At 39.5% G+C, this 25674-nt stretch overlaps 1 long non-coding RNA gene across 3 annotated transcripts in view; it reads right to left on the bottom strand.

Annotated features, from left to right (window-relative positions):
• The window catches only part of LOC127382099 (uncharacterized), a 426409-nt gene that overhangs the window by 31570 nt on the left and 369165 nt on the right, over positions 1-25674 (bottom strand). The window contains exon 9 of one of the 3 annotated variants that reach the window (XR_007888877.1): positions 23547-24022. The exons of the other annotated variants lie outside the window; for them this stretch is intronic. This is a non-coding gene — a long non-coding RNA (uncharacterized LOC127382099). Of the gene's footprint in view, positions 1-23546; positions 24023-25674 lie in introns of those variants that run through there. 3 annotated transcript variants of the gene reach the window in all.

Raw genomic sequence — 25674 nt, 5'->3', positions numbered from 1 at the left:
TGCAATTTAATTATACCTCCATTTGTCCTTGGTGAGAGTGTACAAGAGAGCATGTCAATGGCACAAGAAGCTCCTGCAGCAACAGCAAAACATAATAAATAAATTTAATTGCTAGTGATAATAATTAGACATTTCTGTGAAAAACAGTTCCCAGAACTCCTGAAAACTATTGAGAAAAATACATGTTATGGATACTACAGGGAAATCCATTTAAATGCATTCATAGAGACAGATAATTTAAAACTAGTGAGGGTTTTTAATTATATTTACTTTTCAAAAAAAAACAACCCTCCTACAATTCCTTAGTACAAAGCTATACTATTACTTCTGCAAATGGGTTCTGCCCATCACTTTAGAGCCAAAGTACTACCACAGCAATAATGAGAATAATAATTAATGATAAATAATCAACACCGGGCAACCTGTCAATCTCAAAGTGCTGCAGCAACACTATACAAAACAACAAATCTAAATGTGAAGAAATAAACATTCCTCTTCCTATAAATAGCCTTCACCTGGTGAAATTCATCTTAGCCTGTGCACACATCATTTTATCAGGCAGAGAAGAATTTCCTTGGTAGAGGTGATAGCTTCCTGGTATCTCTTCTCTGATCCCAGGTATGTGGACTTTCTCAGGACAGTACAGAAAGAAAAAACAGGATGAAAAATCCCTCACTGAAGTGGGCATGACAGATATGAAGCGTCAGGCAGAGTTAAGGGTATCACATCTTCTCTGTCGTTTATAATGCACGATTTTCTTAGCAAGGAAGGAGAGAGAGGGCAGTTGGTAATCTTTCACTCCATATGGGAAATCCTTATCGAGGATTTGGGAACCGAGTGTTATTTCTTGGATGGATGGAGGGGATGGATGGAGGGATGGATGGATGGATGGATGGATGGATGGATGGATGGATGGATGGATGGATGGATGGTGTTTAACGTTTTCAACTCTTGTTCAAAAACACAAAGTCGCTGCTGACGCAGACTGGGAAGAGGTGGTAAATAGTAAGGGCAGGTCACTGGTGCACAAAGGAAACAACAAGCCAAGGGAAGTGTAAAAAGATATCATTGGGTAAACAGATTGTAGAGAATACTTTCAGAAGGGGGGGGACTCTCTCCTGGAAAGAAATGGCTCCAGCAAGAACATGGCAGGGAGTGGATGCTGAGCTGCACATTAGCTCTGTAGCTGGAAGGGTAACTTCAGTCCTTAGGATATGTAAACAGGGGGATATAGTCTAGAAGCCTGAGTAATATTATCTTTGTCTGTGGCACTGGTGTGACCACTAATGGAATAGTGAATCTGGTTCTGGTGCCTATGTTTCAAGAGGTTGTTGATAAATTAGAGAGAAGAGCCAAGAGAATGGCTAAAGGACTAGAAAACACTGGGAGGATTAGAAAACAATTGTGAAAGGCTCAAGAAGCTCAGACTGTTTAGCTTAATAGAGAAAAGGTTAAGGAGTGACTTACCCACAGTATACAAGAACCTTCACAGGAAACAGAAATTTGATGGAGAGCTCTTCAGTTTAACAAAGACATACGAAAACAAGATCTAACATCGGAAGGTTGAAGCTAGATGAATTCATGCCAGAAATTAAGGGGAATTTTTTAACTGTGAGAGTGCTTAGCAATAGGGGCAGTTTACTGAATATTGTGGTGGCTTTAATGTCTGCTTTGGAAGGTCTATTGAAAGATACAGTAAAAAATCTTCAAGGAGTCCTGTGGCCTTTACTAGGCAGAAAGGCAAACTAGATAATAGCATCCAAAGTTTATAATCTATGCTTTAAGTGTAAACATTCATAACTATCTGCACTGATGTGTCATAGTGTGTCTGTTATTAAAAAAAAAAACAAACATTTTTTTGACTGTTCATGCTTTTAAACTGTTATCAGGGATTACAGAACATGACTCTCGCACGATACGCAGGACACTGAAAACTTTCTAAGATACTTGTTGCTTCTTCAGACCAAGCCTGGCTTGGCAATGCTAAAAACAATTACCTCAATTTTTTAGTACTTTACAATGTAAGCACAGAGGGTTAGTGACTTGTTTCACTTCTCCCATTTTAGTCAGATGATGCCCAAGTTTCACTTTTTAAATTTGAACTTAGATCTTGCCAGCAATTAATACTGTTGTGCTCAGGCAATCGCAGAGGGTAGCTCAGTGGATATAAAATAACAGGGTGTTTTTGAAAGGAGTTTCTAAATGTACCAGCATAAACTTAAAAAGTGAACTCTCCAAAACGCAGAACTGAATTATTGGTGCTGACCTACTACTCCCAATCCTGCTCATCATACAATTCATTCAAATACAAGTCTATTTAGCAAAATGAATGCAATTCTACCAAGGCTTCGATAACACTCCTAAGAGTACACCTCTCATTTTTACTTCTTCATCCATCCCTGCAATACTTCGAATGCACAGCCAGTTACTGCAGATTGGTTTCTTGTTGAATCAACACAGTTTGAAGATAGTGCCCCTTTGAAAGTTAAAGCTAGGATGAGCAATGCAATGGGCTGATCAATCCTGTAGTCCCAAACATTTGTCAAATAGGATTTAATGAAAGAGGAGTGTCCTTGCTAAGATGCTAAATCCAGCCTGTAATCCCCAGCATAACAAGAAAACAAAGACTTTTCCATCCCCCCTTATATCAGGAATAGAGATAGGATGATGGAATGATGTGAACATAAAATATTTGTACACACAGAAGCTTACGCAAAAAGGCTTTGTTTGGAAGTGCTGGAAAGCCACTCACCCTGAAACAATGGGGCAAATTAGCATGCATCCAGCCCAAGGGTGCAAGCAGCACACACACGCACTCCTGGTGACGGATGCTTAGCTCTTGCTGGGAGGTCACCACTACGAATCCTTCTTGAGGAGGCAGCATGTCAGATTTCAGACACTTTCCCTACAAATGGGCTTTTGCAGCTCAAAGGAGGAGGGGGGGAGCTTTTCGATCCAGATAATAAAGTCCATTTACATGAAAAGATGCCGCTTTCAATGACATGATTAATTTCGGAAATACCTGGCATCTGAATGAAGCAAAGACTTCAAGAGATGACTGATGATGAGAAAAGATAATTAGGCAAATGTCAGGAGTCACTGTTTTGATTGGTGACTGAGAGGCTGGTCTGACTAGGTTATCGTATACTCATTCCAGATGGAAATGAAGGGTCTTTGTAGGGAGAACAAGGTGATCCCTTAATGGTTAAACATAAACTCCGTTTAAGCCTAGATTTCTCCTGTGCTTTCCTCTTGGAAAGCCCTCCTACCCCAGCAAGTGCTCTACCTGCATGGTACCGGACAAAGTTTGCCCCATTTGAATCTTAAGATGTTTTAAACATCAACAATTTATTTTGCATTTTATACTGCAAGGCTAGAGTGGTCTTAACCTTTTCAAAACATCCTGCCTGCCTTCTCCTCAGCTCTCCAAAGCTGGAAGATAGTACAGACTTTTTGCAGAGACGGCAAAAGACAGTCCCTTTCCCAAGCACACCCGAACTCTCTCCTCAGCTTCTCAGCAAATACCCAGGGTAGAGACAGCCATTGAATGCTGGTGCCCTCCACAGGACAGATAAAAAACCAGTGAGGATCCCTGCATGGTGTACTCTAACAGGATTGCCTTGTTGAGATTGACAGATTATCTCTCCTTCAGAAAAGGGAGCATTCACAAGGCCCTCTCCCTAATCCATCATGGTGCTCCAGACCGCGCTTGCCATTGCTTGCACCTTTTCCTCACACGCTGCTTTTGATTTGTGGGATATGCTGGCTTTGTGCAGGCACATTTAATCTTCAGCAGGAAAACTGCCGACACTCAAGACACCTCACGGCTTTCCAAACTGGTTTTCAGAGGAGCTCAGAGCAGTGCTCTCTTAATTTCTTTATTGTTGTGGCCCAGACCAAATATCAGGCCTGGTTCATCATGTATTGAACCAGCAAAGACCTCCTCTGCAAAGGCAAGCTTGAAACAGCAGCCGACAAAGCACTCCTCTGATAAGTCATACCTAATTTGGCCAGCCATCCAACGCTGAGGCTGCTATTAGTTAATCTTCATATAATTTGTTAAAGTAGGCTTTATGAAGTACTGGAAATAATTGTCTCCCTCCCCCCTCCTGAATCCTGCGGCCGTGCGCGGTTAGGGGTTTAATAACAGACTGTATTGCACAGTCAGAAACGGTGAAGGTTTTATAGCAGTGCATTAGCCAGAGGTGGATAACCTATCTCTAGAGGCTTGATTGACTGGAAACATATTCTTAGCTTGCTTAAAACTGCTTAAGAGTGTGTCACGGAGGTCCCCCAAAATAAAACGTTCAGCGTATTTAGTGAAACCCTACACCCTAAGTACATGCAAGGGCACTGTAAGATACTAATTAGGTTGTAACATAAAACACCGTAAAAAGCAAAGCATGACATAAAAAAAAAAAAAAAAAAAGAGTATGTTTCAACTCTGGCCAGCTCTTTCATGTTAGAGAAATACATTAAAAATATATTCACAGCAAATATACTGAGGCTTTGAATAAATCTGTTTCTTATAGTAGCCCGTAGCTGGAAAGGATAGATATTGGTCATTATGGAGAAATTTCCACTTATAATTATCCTCAAATATTGGAAATTATCCTTATTTACTTTTCCTTAAAAAAAATTAAAAAATCCTACAGCACTAAGAACAGCAGATGATCATTATAATGACACTGCATTATATATATTATATGCATGATCAGTTTTTTTTCCCCAGTCTTTTTCTCAGGAAAGGTGAGGAAAAGGATGATACCAGATAAAAATAATGATTCTGTATGACGGCATATAAAAATTACATACTAACTCTAACTTCCAAAGGGTAATATACCTCAGAACTTTTCCCCTGAAATTTAAAATTAAAAGTACTGTTCAAACACCTTTCACTGACACACTAGCAGAAAGTTATTTTTTTATGGTGAAAGCCTTCAGTTCTCATGAAATCACTCACAAACTATAAAAGTAATGGTTTATGTCTTTTTTTAGCATCTGCAAATTCTGGGATCCTTAGTATTTTATTTTTTAAATCTTAGTTGTCAGTCAAGAGATTTTCTCTACACTTAGCATTCTTCTTCTGTTATCTAGTGCCACTCAGCTACACCCCCACTGTATGAGTTAGAAACACTACTTCTTTAATAATGTTGGTATTAGTGTAATTTTTAAATGTTTAAGAATATAATTATTTACCTGCATCATAAATACTATTAACATAAAACGTGATGTAGAACTCAGTTCTGTCAAGGATAAATTTAAACTCAACAAACAAAATTAAGTGTACATACATAGCTTTCCAGAAAGAAACTCTGGGTGAGACTGATCCCAATGCCTTTATAAACATACGTAATGATACCTACATATATGTACTAATTTGCATTGCAGAAATATAAATGTATAGATTTAAATATCATCATACCGTTACCAAAAGCTACCTTTTGAACAAGCCTTGCCACTCTTGCACATTATTAAAAGGAATGAAGTGCTAATTTAATAAATATGTCACTAGCTGTGTTCAAACTAAACACCACTAATGTATGTTTGTTGTTGTATGTGCACAGGGTTACAGATCGCAAAAACCCTTACGAGGAAACAAGCTGCATTTTATCAATGAATATATTCTTCTTGGGATTTTATGGCTTTGCTTTAATGTGGACGGTCACTTTTCTTCCTTTGTTTGGAAAGGTACAGTTTATATTTCTTCCCAGATTTAGCATTTCCCTTGAAGGTTTTTGTGATTAACAATATAATATTTTTATTGAGTTATTTCCCACACAAATGACTGGGCCCGAAGGGTATTCTAGGTTTACAAGATTTTGCTAATAACTACACTCCCCTTTGTATTAGAGCTACTAATTAGTGCTTTTAAACAGCTCAACATCTAATTCTTTGAAGGCACCATATCAAGGGCTGATATAAAACTGTTTATGTAGAAGGACATATAAAATAAGAAGGTGTTAAACCCGACACAAATTGAGTGGCAGGGGGTTCCCTAAAGTGCTAATTTTATGTTTGTTTTCGTCTCATTTAAAGTTAAGATGTCTGCATTATAACAGTGATGTGTAACATGCTTTACATACAGATTAAGCAAAATGTGTCAATTTATGAGCCTTATTCGCCTGGAGAGGTAGCCACCAGTAGCTTAATCAGTGATTTTATGCATGTGTATATATATATAAATGTGCATGTGTGCTTTTGCATGCAGGGATAAAAAATGTGTGTTGTGTATACACAGACGTGTGAGCACCCACACACACACAAACGCATTTTTACATCCATATTAGCTAGCTTCTCTGTGTCCCTGTATTTCAGTGATTATGGAAAATTTAAAACTAATTAATTATGTGAGATTGCTGATCTAAAAAATTTAAATATTTCATTTCATTTAAATATACTGTGAGATTTTAAAGCCACATTTTGTTTAATTAGTATTGCTAAACTGAACTGATTTATACACACTGAGGCTATTAGATGGCTGTAATTGAGAAATAAATGACTTGTGAGCTACATTTTATCCTTTTTTCCTCCAAGTTTATCTTTAAAATGTACCAAAAATTCATTAAAAATACAGGATTTTTCACTCAGAAGCGCCAAATGAAAACTGGAAAACTCCTAAATACGAAAATTTCCATTTTTCATCATACAAATACAATTTTGAACACTGCATTCAACGAGCTTTTAAAAATAATCTTGCAAAGTGAATTTCCAAGCTTCATAAGGATCTGTGAATTGAGTGAATGTCTCAACTGTCCATCTTCAGCTGACCCCACTTCATTTCCACAGAGGACCAGGACTGCACTCCACTCCCTGTGACCACTTCTGGAAGGGTGGTAATTGTCTTCTGATATATACCCCTACACGTGACACAACATGATGCAGACACAAGAGACCAGATCCTGGAAGTGGAAGAGCTCAGTGCTTAATCCCACCCAAGCTATGCGGTCCTGGAGCAATCAATCAGTTTACAGGTCTTTAGCTGGTACAGGTGTACTCATTTCAGGGTTCATATGCAAAACTGATGAGAATTTATTTATGCAACCCAGAGGCTGTGCATAATTAGGTACTAAATGTAATTTGCATAGCACCAAAAGTGTCTGATGCAAGCATTAAGATGGAGAATGTTACTAAGGTAAAGCTGCAAGAGGGGGTAAAAAAATTGGAAAACTAGCTATCAGGTAGGATAAGAAATACATCAGTACCATCCCTTTAATGCTATACCTTATTGCAAAGAAATGGAGGTTAAGATCTAAATATCCACTCTTTGCATTGTATAGTAAAGTTTTTTGAGAGTTTGTTTCTTAAACTATATGCAGTTCTGTCTTTACAGTATTGACAGACAAGTATTAGACATCAGCATCTGGCTACATGGCCCATGTACAAACACATGCTAAAAATGGACTTTCCCCATAGACTGCACTCTACATAAACTGCCTGTTCAAGGAAAGATGGTAATGTAAGAAGAATATAAGCAATAGCATCTTTGTAGGGTTGTTACTTCAAGAACAGTGCTTCACCACTATGCTATGTTTATTTGGACAAGCATTTTTCTCTTTTGTAGGTTGAATCACTTATTTTGCAACCAATACAACAAATGATCCATTCTGTTTATTTTATTTGTATGTATGAAAGCCGGGGATGGAAATTAACTGGCTAAACTCATGATTTTCTTAGTATGATCTTGAGAAAAATCCAGTGTGGCTTTTTAAAAGTCTGTTTCAAAAGGCCTGTTAAAACTTTACCTCATTCCCAAAGTATATGATCAGCTGACATTGTCAAAGCAGAACTAGGAATGCTGTCCCCACAGCTTCAGGAGCAAGTACAAGCATTTGCATCTGATTTATGCACCTCACCACACACTGAAGTGTCTAGAAAGACACGTACACTGTTTTGTGTTCAACATTTCAGGGGAAATTACATCTAAGATGTTTTATAGTTGCCTCAGCACTAGAACCTAAAATACACTGATTTCCCATTTTCATGGTCTTTGTTTCTCTATTCCTAAACTCAGCTTCCCCTGGAGAGCCTCTGGGAGCAAGAAAAATTGGAAAGTTGCCCTGATTCTCATTCTGCCCTGACACATGTGTTGGTATGCTTCAGAGCAGCCTAGAGGCAGCTTCGACAAATAACATCTGGCAGTTTGCCTCCAAGACTTGAATTTATCCTACTGAACTAGGCACACACACTGAGGCATCCTTGGTGGGAGCCCATCACTTTGTTTCCTCTCTGGGCAAGAAAGAAAGGCAGTCACACTGAAAATGGACAACCCTGAGGCATATGGAATTTGGTTTTCTTTACAAATCAATCTCAGAAAAGAAAAAAGAAATACAGCTATGATGTGAACTCTGCATGAAGCAGAAATGGGAGAGCAGATCTGCCGTTTCTCCCCTTTGTGACTTAGGGAGCCTAGCCATTAACCCACTGGCATTTTTACAATAGACTGAAGGGTGCCACTGGCTTTTACTGTACAGTATCAAAGAGTTGTCCATATCCAAATGCCTAGAAAAGTCAGAAATAGTCTGTCTCTGTATGGTCTAAGTAATTTATATTACCATGAGATGCACTAGCTTTCTCCTTTGCCTCTGTGTGAACTTACTGCCCTGAAGAGTTGTCTCATACTACTGCATGACAGTCCAATTCCTAATAAATCCCACCTGACTGAAATGAATTAGATCTGGGAATATGTGTTCCAGATTATTAACCAGCACCTTTGCAAGTAACTTACCATCCACATTTATTAAAGATATTGGGCGATAATTTGTGCACTGTTCTGGATCTCTCTCTGGTCTAAGAATTATGGTAATTAGTGCTCAGAGAGAGGATGTCACTCGTATGTTTCTCAGGGTGCAGAGAATAGCATATCATTACACTCCTTTTAGATTTGAGATGGATAACTTTAAGGCTATTCACATATTTTAACACTGGCCAGCTGCGTATGGATGGAGGCTCTGAGCAGGTCAGAAGACATGCACTCCATCTCCAGCTTTGCCAGCATGGGACAGTGCACTGCTTCCTTCGACCTGGCCCCTCATTTCCTGTGACAAATAAGAATAAAGATCTGTTAGGCTGGGTTTCAATTTCAGCACGGACTTGCCCAAGAGGAAATACCAGGTTTGATGAACTGCACAGAATAAAAGGTACCTGCATCTTTGGTACATGGTGCCAGGTGAGGATCTGATGATAGTTTAAAGGGTTGTGTATTGAGAAGCCACTCCAGGAAGAAGGATCAAGGAGGAGCCCTTCCTGAGGCTGACACAAGTAACGGTGCTGGTGCTGTAGGGTGACCACTCTAAAAAGCCTTTTAAGACTTTCTTAAAAGACGCAGAAAAGGGCAGAAGATAATAAATCACCATCTGCATTTGGAGACCTCAGAAAGCAGGTCTTCAAATTCTAGGAGAAAATTTCAGAAACTTCCCCAGGAACTTAAATATTTAATTTGATTCTGAAAATGGCATTCCAGTTCCCAAAGTCCTCAGAAGTATGCCTGCAGTGGTCCCGAGTAATCAGTCTGTCAGAATTACCCAAACCAAAGGGCCTACTAATAACACTCACATATCAAAGTTCCAAGAGACTTTAGCCATGTCCTTCACCTGGGTCGCACCAATCTTGCAATGTTATTGAAAATCTCTGGATGTAGATTCCTCTGCTGGAACAGGATGTCTTCATACCACTTTCCTGGCAGAGAATGTAATCTATGTTGCCACATCTTTATTCTTACGTGCACTCATGCAGATGTACAAAAGACTGTGATAACAGTACTGTTAACCAGATTATCTTCACCCCTTTATAAAACTTTTCCGTGCCTTACTTCATTGCTAGTCATTAAACAATAGCATCATTTCCATGGTGCTATTTTGAGGGATGAAAAAAAATATTCAGCCTTCCCCTTCAACAACATATTCCTGCTTGACTTTCATCAAAGAGTTAAACAGCCAAGGGCTTTTAGCATCTCATTTCACTTACACACACAGGCCATTATAACCTGCATAAACAAGGATGACAAGTTGAGATTAATGAAGGTCCCAAAGTGACAGAACAATTTAATTGTCAGAAATCATAGGAGGTGAACTTTGCCAGTGTATTTATATAAGACTGCCATAGTCTAAAAACTTCCCTAATTGATTATGACCAATAAGTAATAACACTGGAAGCAGTTTTCTGGTATACAAATAAGAAATGACCCAAAACAGTTAATAGTGATGTTAAGATTCATAATATAAGAATATTAGATTGATAAAATAAATTACCAATAACACTCTGCAAATAATTTAGTGTTTACACTTAAAAGTAGAGCAGAGAAAACTGCAGCTCTGACAAAAGGCAAATTAAATGGTCTGGCTTTAGAAAAACAACTTGGAACAATCAGACATGGAGCCTTACAGTGATATTACTACAGCTGAGGCAAGCAGGATTCATGTGGACCTGAAGTGCAGTCCTGTTAGTTCTTCTCTCTCTTCTACATTATTTTAAGAATCTTTAAAACTTACTTTAGAATTATTCCTCCTTTTTGTTCAGGGGGAACAAAACCAGTGCTGTGTAAGCAAACACACATATACACACGAATCTCCACTACTGATTAAGGGGAGCAAGCCATGTAAACTCTCACTTCTAACCTTTGAAAGAGTCCCCGGGTAATTCAAAGCTCAAAAACATAACACACAGCTCTTTGTACTACTGAATTCCACATCCTCATTCAGCAGTTGCCTACATATATATTGCCTTTGGTGCTCACCACCTCAACTGGAAGCCTGTTCAACCCATTCCCTTGTCTTTCTATGATCATATCTCCTTATTTTTCACTTCCACATACCCTGTCTTATGCTCCACTTATATCTTCTAGGCAGGCTTCTCCAATGATCCCAAGCAAATCATCAAACTAATTTGAATGATATTTGTCCTTTGTCCTGGTTTGAGCCATGACACCCTTAAAGAGCTGGAATAATCTCTTTTATGTGTTTTTTTTTCTTCTTTTCCAAAAGGTAAGTAACTAACTGTGCTGGCAGTATTCCCCCTGTCTAAATATAAAGAATATCTCTTCATTCCAGTAATATTTTACTTAAAAGGCTACCAGGGATGGCTGTATAATTGATCCTGCCTTCAAGCAGGAGCACAGAATATATGGTCTATGGAGTTTACTTCCAGTCTTACATTTCAATGATTCTCTAATGATAAAGGAAAAAGGCAGCAGTTAATGCATTTCATTCATATCGTAACTGTCCCTCCACATGACTAAGTTAGGCTCATTGCACCATCTTGCCCTCTTAGTTACAACAGCCCGTGTCAACTTGGCTATTCCGAACTTCTTCCAATACACAAACCAAACAGGATACTGTAGGCCAAGCTCAGCCTCAATATACATGAGCTGTTCCCATTAGATCAAAGGGAAAGGTAAATATAGCTGAGGCAGAAATTGTCTCCATATGTCATATGCCCAACTGGTGTTTTATAAAATGATACTTACTGTCACCAGCAATCTGTGAAAACACTCCCAATTTCCATGGGATCTTCCCTTTGCCGTTTTTTTCAAATGCTTAGAAAAAGATTAGATTCTTTCACAGGAATTTCTGCAAGGAGAAAGTCTACACTCACTTTTCAACAAGAACTTGAAAACCTCAGTCCCAAACGCATTACATGCTTTTGGAGTTCAGAAAGAAAGCGCCCACATTTCAATTCAGATTACTTAGACACATCTTGATAAAAGCTGAGGTCTGACTAACCTTCCTCACTGCTGCTTTGAGCAGGGCTACACAGCATTAAGAGCAAACTCCATCCTCTCAAGTTTAGCATCTCCTTGATAAATACATTATTTGCAGGATTTTTACCAGAGAATTTTTTTGGTTTTGAAAATGGCCAGACAAATACTTTGTGTAAACCTCTTTTAGACAGTAGATAAGTTCTAGCTCCACTCGGCTGGTGGATTTTGAGAAAAGAATATTCAAAATTCATGATGTCTTAGCTGGTCCCTGATGTATTTTCATTCTTTCATCAGATAAGTATGATTGCTTCAAAAAAAAGTATGTGTCTTGAAGGACCAGGAAAATTAATTCAAAATGTGCTTTCACAAACAGTTATTTACAGAAAGGCTTGGCTTCTACAACCTTTTTATCCCTAAAATTTGTTGTGTGTTTATTTACAAAATGGGAGGAAAATGAGCACAAATCTAACACCGAAGGGTTAACAAAATCTAGATTTTGGGAGAAGGCTCAGGTTGCACTCCTCTTGAGCCAACATACGCATTCAAGACTTTTATCATCCTTAAAATCCTCACCGATAACAAAACCAGAGCTCTTTAACCTTCTTACATCACCTTCCATTGGCAGGTTGGGAGTCCAGCTCATAACGGGGTTGGGAAGGACAAGCTACAAACATCATGGTTTGGCTCCAGCACTTTTCCTTGATAAGTCCAAAACACTCCACTTTGACAGGCCCTTTATATGCAAGTTTGAAAAATAACCTATTTAGCATTCCCCAGCCCCAGCACATGATTTCACTGGGAAACTATGCAAAAGATACTTTGGAAATAAATATGCACAAGAAATTACAACTCTGTCTGAATGACCCCCTACCTTGGAATGTCTAGAACTGTGAGAATTATAAGGTCAGGAAATATGTACAGGCCTAGTGCCTCGAAAAGTTACTATTCCTTATTAGGAATCTGCACAGACATGGAAGCAGGAGTTGTATAAACTAAAAGGAAGATTTTTTCCTGTCGCTTACATGCCTAGTCCTTGACCTATCCCATTTATAGTTTCCCTTAAGATACTATGCATTGCAAGTTCATTTGTTTCCTAGTAGTCCTCCAGCAGTGATCTTCAGATCCAGCCAATACTGCAGACAGAACGGGGCTATGTAAGCAGAAGCTTGAGATTTATATGCCTGTAAAATCATAGGTATTCATTTATATCACTGCTAACAATTTTGAGCTCTGACTCTACAGTTTCCAGGTAAAAGGTATCCTTACTCTCTGTCTGAAAATCTTAAATGCAGACACAGAGAACTGTTTAGTCTGCTTTACTATAAATAGGAGGTAATATGTTATTTCAAACAAAAAGCATACCATAAACTACACACTTAATTTTGACAGATTGTGCTTTCCTATATATGGTGCTGTCCCGCTGTGCTTTCATGGATCAGACTCCCATTGATTTCAGCTGTGTCCCCTAACAGTGCAATTCCAAATATTGCCTTTTGTTATATTCCACACCTTGTTTTCTAATCCTTTTCTCTGCATAAAAGTACTGTATTCTGCAATATCCAACAGTAGGCTCGCACAGGCGACACAAAAGCCTCTTAAGAGCTGAAAAGTGCTTGCAAGAAGTAATTCTCTCCATTTCCTTTCCTCTCCTCCCACCATTCAAATGACACAATGAGACAATCAGTTCTCAAAATTAAGAATACCACTGCTGCAGATCAATCCCAAAATCCGCAAAAGGAAAATAACTGCTTTTACATTGCAGATAACCTTTCAGCAAACATTTTCCTCTGCAACCCCTCCAGTTTACAGTTAAACTGCATGGTGTGCTTATTCTTCTAATGAACAGGCTCATTCTATGACTTAAAAATGTTAGTGCACACAGCAGCGACATGTCCATTACATCCATACACAGTGATACATAGATTACAGAGAAGTTCAGGTTACTCAAGTGAGAATTTGAGCTGTATTTTGGAAACCGAGAAGCAGAAGGGAGCTCTGGTTGGAGTATTTCAGTTTATGTGCTGATACAGACACTGTCTGTTTGCAGAATTTTGGTCCACTGAGTCCAAGCAGCAGCAATCAGAAGGAGAGCGAGACTAAAGATCCAAGCCCAAATATAAATTCAAAATGCTGGCTCCTACTTTAGCCTCTGAGAATTGCAAAAATGAGAGTGAAATGAGGAGAGGTGGCTTGTCCTACTGCCAGTGTGGAAATGCGGTCTGGAGGATAGGTGCAGGTGAAACCCACAGCTGAGGTCCTGAACATGCCCAGGGCATCCTGCCTTGTCCCTGTGTCCCACAGCAGCCTTGCATCCTGCCTCCTCACTTGCTCCAGGACTCACACTTTAGGCCAAACAGCCCACATAGCCATCATCACAAATATAAAGTTAGAATAAATGAATCAGAAGAACAACCCAAACCCTTCTGTACAAGGAATAAGGACCAACCAGCACTTACGTTCTCAGTGCTTCATAGCTGTGGGCTTAGGGCAGATTTTGCCACATAAGCCTTTCTGATTTGAGCCTACCATTGGTTATCAAAGATGGTCAGCTTTCATTAAAATAAACTAAAAATAGTGTAAGAGGTTTTCTGAGCCTTTAGTTAAGTTGAAAACCTAGGTATTATAACTGCCAAAGATGTCCAGTGACTTAGAACTGGAAGACTGAAAAAAATTTCTCCCATGGGGGGATAAAGCTTTTGTCTTCTATGTGGCTCTTGCAAGGGGCTCAAGGCCCAGTTATGAATGTTGTGGGTTGGCAATATTGCTCTGCATGGGTATAAATAGTTCACATGCTGTGGGTAGCAGCATACCTTTCTCAGTGCTTTGAGAATTCTCTCTCCTTCTCTGGTAAGATCTATGCCATGAATAATTTCAGGTTATCAGGAGATTCACCACTGACTTCAAGAGGAACAGAATTGAACCTTAAGCAGTTGTCAGAGGAGGACACTGATAAAGGCAGCTCTAGCTGCTTCTATTATATTTAGAGATGTTGTTACATGCTTTGACAGTTTAGTCCTGCACATTTAAACATTTGGTTACTGTAGCTTTAGTGAAAGTGATTCTCTCTAGCAATACAAATCTCTGGTTACCAAACATTTACTTTATGCTCTCAAAAAGATAATCTAACAACATTCAGAGTTTTCTGTTTCCAAATAAAATGAATTCACAATATCCCCTATTGTTATTGTTACAGCTAAATTTAACTCCTTTATCTCATGCTGATCTTTCAAATAAAGTTCATTATTATATCAGGTATGTTCACGGTTAGCAATGATTGTTTAATATTAAACACCCTTTGCCAATAAAGCTCCATATATAATTGACTGTTACAATCTTGGTTACAGCTGTTCCAATAATAAAAACTATAATTAAAATCACATTCAGATTTCCGAGATAACCACTCTGGATTCACTCACATAGAAAGGAGTACCTTGTAACTGTCCTGAAGACCAAAGTGAGACCATTTCTCCAGGAAAGGCCGTGATTGATGGAAGACTGCAGAAGCTGTTCTTCTGTTTCAATTGCTGTCTCCTTTGGGATGAATCAGGCTGAAATTTCAGTGCTTTCAGGTATACTTCTGGCTGGTCAAATTCTTTAGAAGTCCAGATCAACTTCTGAATAGTGAAAAACCTGTACCACTTTCTTCAACTTTCTACAATGTTCTTATAATAATAGTTTTCCTAGTATATTTCCTAATACCATTATAGTTAAGCTTCATACACTTGAATTGTGAGACTTGTCCTATTCCCTCTGACATTCTCTCCTCTACTTCTTTCCCAATCTAGCCCCAACTTGAAAAAAACTTCAGAGGAAATCTATGCACATGTATTTGAACTTGGAATAGATGATGGTATTCTTTTCCTGAGATAAAAGTAATAGAATCTCCTTCACTTGCAACTGTGTCAAATCGCCCACCAGAGAGATCAACTTGCTTGGACATAGTGTGCCTAAGTGAAGACTTAATATGCCACTAAGAACATTAAGATTAGATGCTAAAAATTGCAGTAGTTTAAAAAAGTACATTAATGAATTCAGAAGTTAACTTTGTGGCATGCATTTTTTTCACGATACAAGGACTGGCTTCATAGGATAAAGCAGAACGACCTGCCTCCTTTACCCATCAAAACACAGGTAACTCCTGAACAGCTGCTGGCCAGAGGCTGGAAAGCATGGCTGATACTTTGGGACCTGTTGTGTCCCCAAAACCTGCATGCCAAGGGACACACTCCCTCTCTGGAATGGAAAAAAGTTTATTTTTTTCTGAACTATCATCATTCTCACAGCTGATATAGGTGCAGCTCTGTGTTACTCTTTTATACGAAGTAGGTCATAGTATCTCTGTTTACTCTTAAGGTACTATTTGAGTATATATTAATAATAGCTAAAACTGCTACCATGTGGAAGAGACTAAAAATCCCATCCTGAGCAGCCAGCCTGCCTTGTGGCAAATTAGGTGGAGATCTGCAAGTAGTGACATAGATAAACCTGAACTTGCCCTGGATCTACCACTATGTCATCAACACATTCCCAGCTAAAAACTCCACAAAACCAAATTCAATTTAATCATAAATAGCATCAAGAAATCACTCATAGCATTCTGCTCCTCTCCTCCATTTATTTTATCCTTCCAAATATTCAGCTTAAAGAACTGAGATCCTGATACCTGCATGAACTGGCAACTATCACAGCACAAACTAAGGGGTTCTTCCCTGGTAATCTAACCTTAAAATAAACTATTCCAACCAAACTTTAGCAGAACCAGATGTGTGGCGCACCTTCGTGTCTTGACCCAGTCCTCTTACTGGAGCATCGTCCCATTTCTGCAATATTAACATTGCCAAGGACTAGCAGCTCAACTATTCTTCCTTTCTTTAAATAAAACAAGAACACAAGGTAACTAAACACCTTGAATATTTAAAGGGATAGAAATAACCATAATTAACTGAGCAAAGGAAATGAATAAAGCTCCGAAGACTAGCTCCCTGTCACCAAGGCTTCAGCTACAGGCCAAAATTTCAGCCAGTGCCCACCAGCGTTATTCCAGGCTCTTCAACCACAGTACTCTAGTTCACACCCTCTGAAGAACTCAGCCCTTGCACATGAACATGCAATTATGGCTAGGCAGTCTTGACCACTGGAGGGTTTCTCCATTGCTGGGTCATCCTGAAAAATTCCAGGAAAAGATCTGTGTCATCTGAGACATACTGGATAAGGAGGAGAAAAGAGGACAAATCCTGCTGCGTCTGGCTATAGATTTCTTCCTAGCTCTTCATTCACCTATTTAACCCCTGCCTTGCAGGGTGGTTTCAGGGGCCTGTCTCAGTGGTACTCAGCAGAAATAAGGTGTTGCCAGTTTTTGAGAAAACTCCTAACTCTTCTGAACTGCCCTACACTGGGTGCAGTGATTCAGGAAAGCCCTGCTGATGAGTAGAACTATTTTGCAACCATGCCCGTATGTTCATCTGTTCTATTCAAGTGAGTGAACATCACTTAAAAACTTTGCTTGCCTGCATTTTAAATTTACACCTAAAATCTGCATTGGGAAAGTGGTTTGGTGTTTCCATGCAGAAATAAAACCAATTTGTTTCTGTGAGGGTAATGTACCAAGCTATATAAAAATAATCTTACACAGCACTTCAGAGTGAAAAAGAATTTTGGAAAATTTGAAACAGTAACCTACAGAGTACTGACCTAGAGAGGACTGGTAAATCCACCATTCCCATACCCTCGGTGCACTAGTTATGTAGGACAGTATTAGGTTTGGTAGCACCCTTCTCATTGTGTCACTGCAAAGTGCTTTACAAAGCAGCTCCACTATCATGTCAAGTTCAGTGTTTCTGTTGTTCTTTATTATTTTCTGAATATGCATGAGGCATCTTTTGGACCCAGGACATAAAAAGGGAAACAAGTTTCACACCTGGTCACTCAGTTTTCCCACTTATCTGTGGCGAGACTTCAACTTCACCTGGTCAGCTCTCAGAGCATGACAAAGCATCTTTATCCAGTGCCAAGTCTGAGTTTCTCATTTGCCATAATAACTGGCCCATTTCTCCCTCCTCCATCTAAGAAGTGAACACAAATGATGTATATTTTAATGCAACACAGGACTCCCCTCATTGTGTCTCGTTCATTCAACAGCTTCTCCTATCTGGCACCAAATACTGATTAAATATTAACATGGGGTGGGTCCTATTATTTCCTGACTTCCAAGAATCTGTTGTTAAATTGAGATCTAGCTGCTAAAAATTTCTGACACAACATAATTTGTATTGAACCCCCTTTCCATGCCAGAGTGCCAGTGTTAATAAATCAGGCTGTTCACATTGAATAAATCTATTTAAATACTTATAAAATATTAAAGATGCATTTGGGAAAAGCCTCTAAGGTGATTGTTGCACCCATGCACCTCACAGTAACTAATTTATTAAAGAGTTTGCAAACCTGGGAAGGAAGGGAAAAGAAAAATGGTTTCATAAACCAAGAGCAGAAGCCAATTTTTCAGCTCAGATGATGAAAGGAAGCATGCATTTCTAATCAAAAAGACAGATACGCCTTTTCTCTCCCACCATTCCCTCAACAGCAAAGTGCCTTTTCATCATCAACAACACTCCATTCCTAATGTCTGCTGAGGCCTTTCTGCACCTTCTCCATACACTAGTAATGTACACACAGCATCCCTTTGAAACAAGAGCCCATTAGCTGTGGCAGACTACCTTTTCACATGAAGTCCTTCCGTTGGTAGTCATCAGTAGAGTGCTAAATCATTCCAACTGGGCATGCTCACATCATAGTAGTGGGATAAACAGATATTTAGAGCCACAGAATGAAAATTGCTTTTCTACCTTTCTTGAAGGGTTTCATTTATTTATTTATTTTAGGAAAGGTCATAAACTGCACAGGGAACATCTAGTTTCCCCCTCTCACCCCTTTCCCTCCTCCCATAAATACAGATTTTTTAACAAATCCACTTTTGCTTACACCCAGGTCATCTGTAATTTTAGACCTTCTACCACCAGCCAGTCCTCTTTAAAGATTACGTAGTAACTGTGACCATAAATTTGCCCCACAATAAGAAACAAGTTTGAGCATGCTCTGCAAGAGGGATTTATGTGATTGTTTTCCTTCCTATGTGGGCGTGGTGAAGGGATATAGAAACTGTCAGTGAGAGCAGCCAGCAGGGTGATACTTCACAATAGCTACCTGAGTAATGCAAGAGAGATTAAGCCTAAATTGAGGACTGCCATTTCAGAGGACAATTAATTTTTAGGCTGTCATAAAAGCTCTGTTGACATTTCTCAGCTTAGATTTTGCTTCTCGGTAAGGGTTTAAAGAGCTTTGTTCAAGACAGGCAGTGGGGCTGCTCCCATTCCTTGGGTTAAGTCTAGGAGAGTGCCCCATAGAAAAGTTTACTTCTCTGGCCAAGAAAGCTTCTGTACATTTTGTTAATGTTCACTTCTGGATCTTCACCCAAGAGCCCATCAGACTCAGACTCTCAGACAGCTGCTTTTCCATAAGCGCCTGCTTTGGTATCCTAGTCCAGTTATGCAGATCAAAAATGATGGAAGCAAATTGTAAACAGCTGCCTCTGACCACATTTGGGCATGCGTCTGCTTGTAAGACCCTTTTGCTAGTCCCTTTCTTTTGAACCCCAGCAAGCATCTAGGAGTACAATGGACTGTATCTCAGAATTGGAAATTCATTGATCTTTTACTGTGCTCTATGTGGGTAAGATGCTTTCCTGCAAGCTCAAGTCTTTCTCCACATCAGTAACTCATTTTACCGCAAGAGATGACACATGACAGCTCCAGGGCCACAGAGATCCTGGCCCCTGCCAGACAATACTACCAGAATTGTCTTCTGCTTTAGTGACAATAATGTCCCATTCAAGCTCACTACGACAACAGACTGGCATCCCCAAAAACTATTGTCCAGTGTGGCCTGGGGCATGATCTTCCAGAAGGGTGCCTGAAAGGAGGCACTTAAGTGAGTTATCTGGCAGTTGAGTAAGCCCCACAAGAAATGAGTGAGCTAAACTTTGGAAAAGGTCTTCTGCTACAATGAGGCCATTACGGAACTCTGTATCATGGTACCTGGCTGTAAGCATCCTCATTGGAAATGGCTGGCCTTGCCACTGGGTCCAATTTATTACCAGTGACAAATCTCCTGTCAAGAGGCAGCTGCTTTGCACTAATATACAAATGTTTGTGTACAGAGACTGAAGGATGAAAGGGTTAATTATCCAACAAACTCAGGCACAAGGGAAAAAAAAGTCTCAAGCTCAGGGAGGTTATCATTGCCTTTTGCGCAGGCTGGTTTTAATCACTTTCTTGTACCTCTCCCTGACTTCATTTATCAAGCCTTCACATAAAAGTTGCAAAGTGAGGTTATTCAGCGGATACCTCCATTCATCTCAGATGATTGACCAGGGTGGTTTGCAGTACAAGCCAACCTGGTTGATGGCATTCCTCTTGTTTTCATTGCACAGCCTGCTTTCATTTTATGCTGTAATTGTGTTTTCACAAAACCATAACCAAGCAGGCTGCAGATCCCAGGTTCCAGACTTATTTACAAACACCCCTGACCAGCTCCCTCCTTTTTCTGCTCTTATCTGCTTTATGCTGCTTTGGATCTTACTGCCAGGAGTCTGGGATGGATTAGCACAAGATAGGAACTAGACCAAATCTAACCAAGGAGACCTAATCAACCTGTGCTTACACCTCTGCTCCTCCTCCTCAGCATAAATCCAAGTCCTGTTTCCAAACAAATATTTCATGGGAACTGGTACCTGACATTAAATACTTCTTTGTGACTTTGCAGGAGTGGTGTCCTCCTCAAGCAGGTAACAGAAGTACTCATCTTATTTGACAGAAAGAAGTAAACTGCTCCACCAGGCAATTCAGGAGACATAAGTGAAGACACCACATCTTGAAAGGCTGTTCAGGGACCTGAGGATCACAATCTTTATGCCTCCACCAGATGGGCCATTAAAGTGAATGAAGCAAGTTATAGATATTCTTTCTACTCAAGGTGAACAAGAAGACTGCAAATAGTTAAACCATCTTTGTATTAATGCAAATAAGACCTAACTGAAATTTCATCCATTGGCAAGGCTTCAGAGCTGATCACAAAGCACAATGTGCTAGAAACCTTTTTCCTGCCTTTTGTGGAAGTGAAACCACCAGAATCTGGATCCTGCTGATTACCAAACAGCTGATTCACATATAATGTAAGGAGGTTTTTCTGTGCAGCTCAGGAACCTCAGCTGGGGTAAATCAGCATTTGATGGCTCTGAGTCAGTTCACACCACTCCATTTCAAAACTTGATACAAAATTTTCAGCATACTTCCTTCAGGAAATGTACATAGTGAGAAAAGCCCAGCCAGTGATTATGAGGAATTCCTGTCGGCACTGTCCATCTACAGTCACTTTCTACGCAAAAAGCCTTTTAGAGAAAAGTAGCATTTCCATTCAAATTATCTGGATCAGTTTGGGTGTGGAAGAGAAAGGGCGATAAGGCAGAATAGCCAACCAACTCTTTGTTCTATTTAAAGCATTCCAATAAGATTTCAACCACGGAATATGGCAACAGAACTGATCACAGGGGGAAATGCAATTAAAATACCTTCCTGCATTTTGCAGCCGCAAAATCATTGGCAAATCACTGTAATCTGGCTTTGCTGAAGTGGAGGGCATGAGTCAATGCACCAGGAAAGAGTTTCAGCTAAGTACTTTTCAAGTTAATAACCTTGCTCAGGGACAGTTCAGAGCCTTTTACACCTTCCCTCATAGAAACTGGGATCCACAAGTGACTTTTCTTACCATCCTTTTCTTCCACTGCAGTGCTGAAACATTGAAGAGACTCAGTTCAGTGACTGCATACGCCTGTTCAGGTGCAGCAGACAGAAAAATTGAAGCTTCAGGTTGATAAAAATACTGTCACCCTTTTTTTACCTTTAGCTTTTGTTTCTGTCTCTTAATAGGAGACTGGTTTTGTAGATTAAAATTAACTTTGAGCAAGAACAGCAAGCAAATCCATCTGGCCTGAAGCAAGAAGAGCCTTCCGGCTGGTGCTTGTATGCTTTATTTAAAAGGGTTCCCTGGACACATGAAGGGAATTCATTAAAGGTGGTTTGTATATCACTGCTGCTATCTTGTTGATAGCATGGGGTTGTCTCCAATCTTCTTTGTCTGAGTTCAATTCAAACTGGAATTTAGACAGAAATAATAACCAGAGAGGGATTCGCATTCATTTTTTCATCTCCTTCCAAATTCCTTGCTCGCAAAGGTAGTTCTTAGATTGCACTTTTGACAAAAAAGTCTTCCACTACTGCTTGAGCCTGGACTGAGATCAGTCTTTTTGAGATTGTTTATTCTGTGTGCATGTACTGAAGTTGCATATTAAGATCACAAGAAGTTCTTGGTACCTTCTCATCAAAGAGCTGAACACTCCCTGACCCCTCACTGACCTTTTAGGTGATGCTTTTGGGAGTCTAAAATCTTCAAAAAAGCAAAGACTGAAGACCATGAATGTTATTAAGCATTAGATGCTTAATTACATCCACTAAGGTGGAGTGGAATGACTTGATAGAAGTCTTAGTAAGTCTTAATACAATACTGAATTGGAATCACTTCTGGAGATAGATTTCTTTCTCTGTGTGATCTATTGCAGATGTCAGGATCAATGTGGACAAGTGAAAAGTTTTGTTCCTTTCTGAAAATGTTTATAACAGGGGCATACATTATCACAAAGCTAATGAACAGGTTTTTAGCAGGAAGATTTCTAAGGTTAACACCCCACTGAGATTATCCTATCTTGCTATTGCAAATGTAAATGGAAATGTTACCTTCCTGAAGAGAAAAAGATTTTGCTGCATAGTGTTTGAGACAATAAACTCTGGGACAGAACAGTAATGAAGAAATGAATGCACCAGATTAAAACTTGGCAATAGAGAAAACTAAAAAAAAAAAAACCCACAAAGTTGGTGGGTTTTTCTCCCTAAATTTTCAAAAGACACATTCTTCAGATGTAAGGAAATGAATTATTAGAGAGTAAACCTGGCATTATCCCTGTATTGAATCTGAGGAATGAAGCAGGATTCATTCAGGGCTGCTTTTTCTTTGAGGATGACAACGATTAGCTGATTTATGGGAGAAATTTTAAGAGACTTCTTTCCCCTAAGATTTCACAGATACCCTTGTTTCAGGATAAAAATCGAGTTTTGTGGGCTTTCTGTTTGGTTTTCTTTTTTCCAGTAAGTGTCATTGTAAATCAAAACTTCTGGAATATTTTTCAAAATCCCATAAGTCTTACTGTCAGAAGATCATCATTATAATCAGTGTAACCTTTTTGTTGCCCATTTCAGAGCACTAGACTATTTTATATATCCTGAAACCAACAATGAGGGGAAAAAAATCACCATTTGAACTTTACCCTGTGACGTAATACCTCTTTCTTTGTACTCCAAAATTTTATAGGTCTCCTTTGCTATTGTGCCTTATTGAAAACTCATGTCTTATTTGCTATTCATTATTATCTTTCCAATATATCGGCTTCTTAAGGTTCCTCATCCTCTTCAACATTTGTTTCAAATGATTTTTTTCTGCAAAGGTATGCACTTGCATTTTTGAAGGGAACTGGCACATTGCTATTATCTATCCATTTTTCTCATTCTCTCATGACATGAGCTGTGTGCTGTCCAAGGGAGATGTTCGCAAAACGTATTAGTTAAAGAGTCTGCAAATCTCAAATGTCTGTCTTGCAAGGATGATGAAAACAGGTTTAAAGACAGGAGAAGGTAGGCTTGAACTGTTGTTTATTTGTGAAACAGTGAAAATTAATAAATGGATGAGGAAGACAGTCTGTTATAAACACATATGACACACTGCTAAAGTCAATCCTAAAACACAGTGTTGCTGTATTTTTAATGCACTTGCAAAGTTTCATCTGCAAATTTCATTAATATACTCCTGTAGATCCAGGATGGCTTCTCCTCAGGAGTCTCTACTTTCTGGATCATAAAGTTGTCTTCACTATAATTTAGGAACCTCTGTGATGATGCACGTTCAGCTGTATTTGTTACTCAGCAGATGTCTGGGTAGTTAAATTCCTCCATGAGCCTTTATCAGTACTTCTATTCTGGGATTCCCAACTGGTTCAAGATGTACCTCTCCCAGTCAGCAGCAGTACCACTGCTCAGAGATCAATAAGCACAGCTTGGGTCAGGCTTGTTCAGCATGGATCTAGAGCAGCTGGTTGCCCTGACCACCACCAGTCTCACTGCTCAAGTTGACCACGTAGGCCTGGACTCAACATCTTGTTGGTTCCTGCTCAAGAAGGACGGGGTTATAGGGGCAGCTGGGGATAGGTGCCATGTTCATAATTCTCAAGACCATCTGCTGCGGTAACTGTCACTCCTCTTCCTGTGGGGCTGCCGCCTGCGCTTGCCGCTCCCCCATAAATTTCAACAACACCTGCTGCTCTCACTATTCCTTCATATATTACATCCACAACAGAAGCTCGAAAACACGCACTGCTCACACTTCATTTAAACAGCCACCTTCCCGGCATAACACACCAATTCCAAAGCTGCCCCTTTGAGGAGTTTGGTTTCAATAAAACAGCCTTGATAACGAGTTAACAACGCTGAGGGTGAGCTGTTCTTCAGACCTACCTGGGGTTCTTCAGTCATCCCAGCTGGTCTTTCTACTCATCACTTGTCTTAGGGAACCACTTGTGCCCACCTTGGCCTCTGGTTTCAAGGAGCCAGCAGGATGTGTTTAACCTTTTGCCAGAAGGACTAACACCTGATAGCAGTGTGGGGAAGTTCTAGGAAAATGCTGCAAGCCAGCTCTATTCCCTTAGGCTACTTCTTTGCATTACATATTAAAGAACTTTCCCTAGAGCTGGTAAAAGTAAAATAATACCCTGATTTGCAACTAGAAGTGCTGAATTTGGATCACTATGATTCACAGACTCACAATACTAGTTATTAATGAGTATTCAGCCTACTGCCGGGTATCCATGAAAATGCTCCCAAGCCCTCAGTTTAAAGAATTTTAGCCTGAATGATATTCACCCAGGAATTTACATATTGTCATTCTTTCATCTAGAAGTATTTGTCATCCAGAGACTAGAAAAAATCCCAGCCACTATCTGGTTTTCTGAGCATTAAGAAATGAATAAACACAGTCAAAATAAATGGTTTATTTTGAGTAAGCCGAAAAGCCAAAAAAAATTGTTCTCCTTCTGCACTGGCTGCGCACCCATAAGTATTAAATTCACAGGTGTTGGGATTGGTTTGCAAAACATTTCTTATTAAAAAGAGGATCATATTTCCACCTCCCAGCAAAGGCATACCTAAACTCTGCTGTAATTTCAACTAGTCCTGTTCTGCACTGCAGCTACTGGTGAAGTTGCTCCTCTGTCACGGGAAGTTTCTGTCCTTTCCTTTTGCCTGAAGCTAAAGTGTTTCCTCTCCCACTGAAAATGGTCAAGAAAGGAAAGAGGTGAGACAGTATCATTTGAATATCCCCATCAGTTTTGTGATTTTTGCCCCTCTGCTAATTTTTCTCCTTGGTCACTTAAGACCATACTGATAATAGGCAGGATTCATTTCAGGACACTACTCGCCATTTAAAAAGAAGATAAAGTGCAACAAAAAAGAATTGTTTCTTCCTTTTCAACAACTAAATTATCTCTTTTGCCTACACCCCTCACCAAGAATCTGACTTCTTCTGGCTAGCTAGTGAATATAAAGTCAAACACCTGTTTACCAGACACAGAGCTATGTGTCTGCCATTGCCGATCCATCTGTGGAACATAAACATAACTTTCACCAGCTGCTTCTTTTAGCATGGGCTGGTAATGGAAGCCATTATACAGCATTTCAACAACATACTTTCCTAATAATCATGGGCCAGAGCATCACAGGGTGTAAACTGGCAGAGCTTCATGGAAGGTGATACTGATTTACACC

This window comes from Apus apus, chromosome 3, assembly GCF_020740795.1.
Source record: "Apus apus isolate bApuApu2 chromosome 3, bApuApu2.pri.cur, whole genome shotgun sequence".
In the NCBI taxonomy this organism is placed as follows: domain Eukaryota; kingdom Metazoa; phylum Chordata; class Aves; order Apodiformes; family Apodidae; genus Apus; species Apus apus.
This window is presented reverse-complemented; position numbering and strand designations above follow the sequence as displayed.